The sequence below is a fragment of the Asparagus officinalis genome, chromosome 5 (assembly GCF_001876935.1).
Source record: "Asparagus officinalis chromosome 5, Aspof.V1, whole genome shotgun sequence".
NCBI classification, from domain to species: domain Eukaryota; kingdom Viridiplantae; phylum Streptophyta; class Magnoliopsida; order Asparagales; family Asparagaceae; genus Asparagus; species Asparagus officinalis.
In genome coordinates, this window is record NC_033798.1 from 114,077,573 (window position 1) to 114,084,694 (window position 7,122).

Consider the following 7,122-nt stretch of genomic DNA (forward strand, 5'->3'; position numbering starts at 1 on the left):
CCTTAGTAGCCGCTCTTTGATCAGCTGCCTCTTGAGCTACCTTTTGAGCCTCCACTTCTTCCTAGAGCTTGAGATAGAGGTTTTGTACATGCTCAAATTGGGCATACAACTCCTGCTCGACCGGAGCCCCCCAAAGCATGTACCCCTTGAGGGCCTAGTGAATGCTATTGTTTGGCATGGCCGAGAGGATTTCGTCATCACATGGCAGGTAAATTTGGTCCAGAGCCTTAGCCTGAGCTATTTTGGACTCAATGATCGACCCCCTTCTATCAAGATGCCGACTAAGGACAAACCAGTGCTCCTGAGATGGCTCCTTGTCATATCGAAGCCCGGCCTTGGACGACCTCGTCAGCATCATCTTTAGTTCATCTCATATGTCCGCTTCGAGCTCATCGATACGATAGGGGAAGGGTCATCCAATTCCTCGAGCCAGGGGCATCCCCTCCGTAGCTGGCTCTTTGCCCTGTCAGTGAGCCGAATCGACAAGCGATGCTGGGGCCGTCTCCTCCTCAATCTGAGCCTGGGCCCCTTCATGCTCGGTCGCCACCATCTCGCCCCCTTCGGCTTCGTCGGGCGGACTCCGTAAGTTGACGATGACGTCGACCGATTCAACCAGAGAATCCTTTGGGACAGGAGCGGCAGACACTCCACCCTCCATAGCTTCTTGGGCAGGAGCAAGGGTGACTGCCTCTGCTACAGTCCCCGACTCATCCTTCGCCGGTTCGACGCTTCCAGAGGGGCCTTAGCTACCCATTTACCTTAGCTGCCTCCTCTTCTTCTCAGACCTCTCGGCCTTGGCGATGGAGGAATTCGGCCTAGCAAGCCGAACCGCAATCTCGACAGCATTCATTATGATCTTCTCGTCCTCCTTTGGGGCCAAATCAGACCACAGGCGCTTCTGGGGCCTTGATGGGGGTCTCTCCTGAGATGCTTCAGGCTCCTCCAACCGCAGCGCTAACACTACTACTCTAGTTTTGTCCTCTTCAGTCAGCGGAGTTCTGGAGATGCCGACAACCCGTAAGACCGAGGAGTCGAATAGATTCTCGCTTCTATGGAACCCGGCGTAAGCCCGAATCTTCTCGAGCCCGCACCTCTCCTCGTTCGGAGGCAAGTTTGGCCTCAAGACGTCCTTCTTGATCTCTGGCCAAGACGAGCAAGCTAGAATTAGATCCGCCTTGAAGACCCATATGAACTTCTATTTCCAGACTTTGTTTGACTCATGAGGGTTCAAAACCACCTTGAAGCTACTCAAGTTCTGGAAGGAGAAGTGGCCTTCATTTTTCCCGACCTTGACACTGATCAGGTGGCCGAGAATCCTAAGGGTCGGCTCGACTCTGACCCAGTGACAGATGACGACGAACCCCACTAGCATAGCAATGGAGTTCAGTTTGATCCGCGATAGCGAGATCCCCAAAGCTTCAAAAGTTCGACAGGGGAAAGGATGGAGCGAAAGGCACAAACCATACTCTAAAGTGTTTGACATGCAATGGAGCATTGTTGCCGTTGTGGTCATACACCGCTTGAGTCTTCTTCTACCGACCGCGTAAACATCCTGGGAATGTCGAAGCGATTGTAGTAGGTCTCAAGCACCGTAGAATACACTTTGGAGTGGAACGTTTTGAGCAAGTTGATCTGCGCCTCGTTATGAGCAGTGGCGATGGTAGCAGAATGAAAGCACCCTATAGGGGGCTGAATAGGGTAATTGCTAATCTAATTCGATATTTATGCCAAATTAAAACTTATTAACTAATATATCCTAACAATGTGATATACAATGAAATATGCAAGGATATACAATTAAACTAAGGGCGATATAAACATGAGACAAAGGCGATAAGAAAATATACAAGAGAATAAGTGCGCCAATACCAAACTCAAACAAATGATCACGGAGTTCGGTCACGCTCGACCTACGTCTCCGCTCCTCACCCTCGAGGAGAATCTCCACTATCAAACAAAAAGCTACACAATCGGTTTTCAACGCTCACCGATAAACGTTTACAACTCACACAATTGCAATCACATAATATACCCTCTAAGTGTTGGCCTACCCTGTGTCACATTCCTCAAGTGTTTAGATTTATAACCTCTCACTAGGCTTTACTACCAACACCACTCCTCTTGGAATTGACCATGTCTCTCACCAACCACTCCTCTCGGTGTCCTTGTGTATTACAAAGTGATCTCACAATGAGGTACAAGAAAATGATTTGTTTTCTAATACAAGATGGGAACTAGGTTAAGCCCACACTCAATGAATCACTCACCACAACTCAAATTACAATATGTGAAATACTAAAAGCTTAGTAGGTTGTGTGTGCAATCAAAGAGTAAAATGAAATCAAACTCGAATTAATCTAGCAAATATAAATATGACAATTTAAGTATAAACAAGCTAGATAATTGAGTTGAGAAAACTTCTCCAAAATCACAAAGAGATGTAGATGAAGAGATGATGTTGAATTCCTCAAACCGAAAATGTAAGCTTCCTCTTTATGAAAACTTCTTCACACAAAAAAAACTTGAAAAACTCTTGAAACCCTTAAACAACCATGCCAAAACTTGAATTAAAATTTTCTTAGATTGATTTGAGTGTTGAGAGCTGAGAGTAGGGGTGTCCAAAAAGCCCGCGGTCCGGGCCCGGCCGACCGCGGCCATAACCTGGCCCGGGCCCTGGTCGGCCCGGAAACCCGGGCCGAACCTGGGTCCGGGCCAGGGCGGTCGGCGCAAAAGTCGCACCGGTCCGAAATCGAGCCCGGCCCGGAACAATGGCCGGGTCCGGCACCGGGCCGGCGCCGGCCCGATTCGCGGCCCGGCCCGGCCCGACGGCCAACGGTCACAATTTGTGACCGTTGGCAAAAAATGACCCTCCCGGGCGGGCTGGGCTCGGCTTTGTCGGGCCGGGCCAGCGCTAACAATCACAATTTGTGACCGTTGGCCGGATATGGTCGGGCCGGACAGGGCCAGCCCGGCCCGGACAGGCCAAACGGTCATATTTGGCCATTTGACCGATTTGCCCCTTAAAACGGTCAAAAAACGACTAGAATGTGAGGGTTTTTTGGTCATTTGCCTAGGGGGCTGCCTCTATAAATAGAGGGGGCTTTTCACTTCTTCTCCTCACACCAAAACTCTTCTACTTCTCTCTAATACTTTCTTATACAATATTATACTCTCTTATAATCTCTTATATTTTCTAATACTTCTATTAAATAGCTGCTGGATATGATTATGAAAAGCAACACCTATCTCCTACCGATCCAGAAATGAGTCCTCCTACAACAACTCCTCCTCCTACTGGTGTTAATTCTAAATCTGGTGGCGACGAATCTACTGCACCAAGAGCTCCTAAAAGGCTGAGATCCGATGTGTGAAATTTTTTTTAGAAGATAGACGTCACCAAGGATGAACACGGTAGGATCATCTCCCAGAAGGCAAAATGTGCGTTGTGCGGTCAGGTTTTCCAAGCTCATCATAAGAGCGGCACCAACATCTCAAACGCCATATAGAAAAACACAACAAAGGTCAGAATCTTCAAGGTGATATCCAACAGTCTATGATTTCTCAATCCTCCTCTTCTGGTACCCTTGGTAGTTGGAATTATGACGCTGCCCGAGCTAGGAAATGCGTAATCAGGTTTATTGTTCTTAAAAACCTGCTTTTTAAATTAGTAGAAGATGATGAATTTGAAGATTTGTTTAGAGATGGTTTTTATCCTGCATTTACAAAATTTTCTCGTCAAACCTGTCAACGTGATATTTTAAAATATTATCAGGAGGAACAAGAAAAAATAATTTCTTATTTTAAAAATTTAAACTGTAAATTTTTTTTAACTTCTGATATTTGGACATCTAGAGTACAAACTGGTTATTTATGTATCACAACATACTGGATTGATAAAAATTGGCAAATGTTTAAAAGAGTTGTTTCTTTTATTGCAATTGAAGAGTCACACACTAGTATTAATATTGCAAATTTAATAATTGAAGAACTTATGAAACTAGAAATTGATCAAAAAATATTTTCTCTTTCACTAGATAATGCAAGTAATAACAATGTGTAGCTGTTGATTTTCTGAAAATAACTTTGTCATTGCCATGTCATGGTGAGCTTTTTCATGTTAGATGTATCTGTCATATTTTAAATTTAATTGTTCAAAGTGCATTTTCTGAAATTAAACCCATGATAGAAAAAGTTAGAACAGTTACTAATATGCATAATGCTTCTGAAATGAGAATTAAAAGATGGAAACAATGTTGTAAAAGAAAAAATTATAAGCCTAGACTAATTCCAAAAGATGTTGACCATAGGTGGAATTCCACCTATGCAATGTTATCTGTAGCAATAGAATATAAAGAAATTATAAATGATTTTATAAATTTTTATGCTTCTAGTTCTAGCTCTGGTAGCACTTATGGAATAAGTGAAGATGAATGGACAATTATATGTAAATTAAATGAGATGTTACAAGTTTTTTATGATGCTACTATGTTATTATCTGGTTATTATTATCCAACTATTTCTTTAGCTGCTTTACAAATTTTAAATATTCAAATTTTTTTTGCCAAATATCATATGGATGATATTTTTGGAAATATATTTTTTCAAATGGAGAGCAAATTTAATAAGTATTTTAGACCTATTCCTCATATTTTTGGTTTGGGGGTTCTTATTGATCCATGTTTGAAGGATATTGGTCTTCGAAGTTTGTTACAGTCATTCTATGGTGGACAGATTATAGACTTAGATGATGGTTCCACCCTTACTGCTACTTCTCATCATTTATCTATTAGAAATTATTTTCAAACATTATATGATGAGTATGCAGCTAGACATGGTGTGGCTGCACAACAGTTTACAGCTTCAGCGCCTTCGACTTCGAGCACAGGTCGAGGTAAAAGTGTAAGTTTTGATAGGTATGCAATGGTAGCTGAACTAACTGGTGGATCTGGAATTGGTTCAGGATTAGAGGTTTCTGAATTAGATGAATATTTTTCTGCTTCCTTAGTTAAATGTCAAGGAAATGCTTTAGATATTTTGCAATGGTGGAGAGTATATGGATCAGCTTCATATCCTATACTTTCCACCATAGTTCGTGACTTACTATCAGTGCAGGTTTCGACGGTAGCTTCGGAATCCGCCTTCAGCACAGCAGGACGTAAAAAAATCAAAGATTCAAAAATAAAAAATCAAATGTTTAATCAATGTATCCAAAAATTCATAATTCATCCAACATAAATCATGATTGATTGGGAACACATATAGATATATTATTATGAAAATGATGTCTCAATACACAAACATAAAAACAATATGTAGATTTATATATGAAATCAAATAAAGGGAAACATAAAAATCATGAAATATCGTTTTGATAAAGAGATGATCAAGCAAACATGATTCAAGTGATAAATATGCTCAATTTGCCTATTTTAAATAACAAAAGATTTTCTTCGTAGAGAGGCTTGAAAAACATGTCAACTTGTTGAGATTTTGTATCAATATAAATAAGGGACATATCTTTCCCATCTACATGATCACACAAAAATAATTGTTGAAACATTTATATGTTTCATCCACAAGGATCAAAAAGAAATATGCTTAGGATAAAACAAACCAAGATTTATTATACCATTTTCGACAAGAAAACTAGAGGGGCGATCATGTCAAGCTCATGGAGCTTGTTTCAACCCATATAAAACTTATCAATAAATCTAGGGGGTTAGCTCAAACATAAAGTCAAAACCAATGAATTTATGATATGTAAAAAAAGATTTCAAGAATAAATTTGATCAATATCAACGAAAATCATAAACAAAATATGTATGAGATTCAAGCAATCGATATATATATATATTTCCAAAAATGAGTCTATAAAATACAAATGGGTATAAAACAGGTCGGTTTTTGAAGACAAATATACAATAACACAGATTCATTAAAGCTCAGAAAACTTTCGAGCCGGTCGACTAGTCCTCATTCACCGGTCGACCGATTGTGAAGGATCGGTCGACTAATGATTGCCTGAAAACATACTGCATTTTGAATAGAAACTAATAAAAAAACTTAAAATATTTTTTATTATGTTTAACAATGGATATATCAATCAAAATCATTTCAAAAATAGGATGAGAACGTTTTCTTTACATATAATTTGTAAAAACATTCATAATTAACAAAACGGATTTAAACACAAATCATCATTTAAACACATGAAAACCAAAAATGTAAAAATTTTAATTTTTAAAAATAAAAAATATATTTGTACCCAAACGCTCTTGGTACCGAAGAGTTTATGGACATGACCCCTATCAATGAAATTCAAAGACCTATGGTTATGATCATATTTGGGCGCATTTGGTGCACGTGTTCTGATGTGGCATAAACATATATCCAAAAATTACAAGTGCACAATCAATCAAGTTATAGTATAAAGATATCGATCCCACGAGAAAGGTGATTTTAAGAGATTATTAGAATTGGTTCTTATGTTTTGTGCGTGACAAAAATAGGAATAAAGAATAAGTGTGATTATGGAGAGAGATATGTTAAGTGATTGTTTTGAATATATGCAAGTGACAATAAATTAAATTTTAGAGGAGAGAAGAAAGAATCAAAGAATAAAATAAAAAACAAGAAAGAGAAAAATCAAGAAAACAAAAGATGGAGGGTTCAATTAAAGATATGAGAAATCTAGAATTGAATCCACTAGCTAATCTCAATTATTAAATACAAACTATTCTTTTTTGTCATATTTCAATTTAGATTTATTAAGTATAGACTATCAAACCGTTTAAGGAAAGTATAACCTATCAAATTATCATCTAAGTCAAAATAAAAATCATGATAAGAACAACAACAAGATAGTAATCCTAAAATTCATAAGTATAACCTATCAACCATTTAAGATAAGCATAGATTATCAAATTATTCTTCTATCAATTAGTTCTCTAGTTGATTATCCTAAACATGATCATTTTAAGTGCAAGAGAATATTTTGCATAATATAAAGGAAATTAGACTAGTTTCATACAATTCTAAGATTCCTATAAGAATTAATTTCACATTCTAAGAAATAAAAGCAAGAAATGAATTAAAGAGAATAAGAACTAATTACAAAACAAA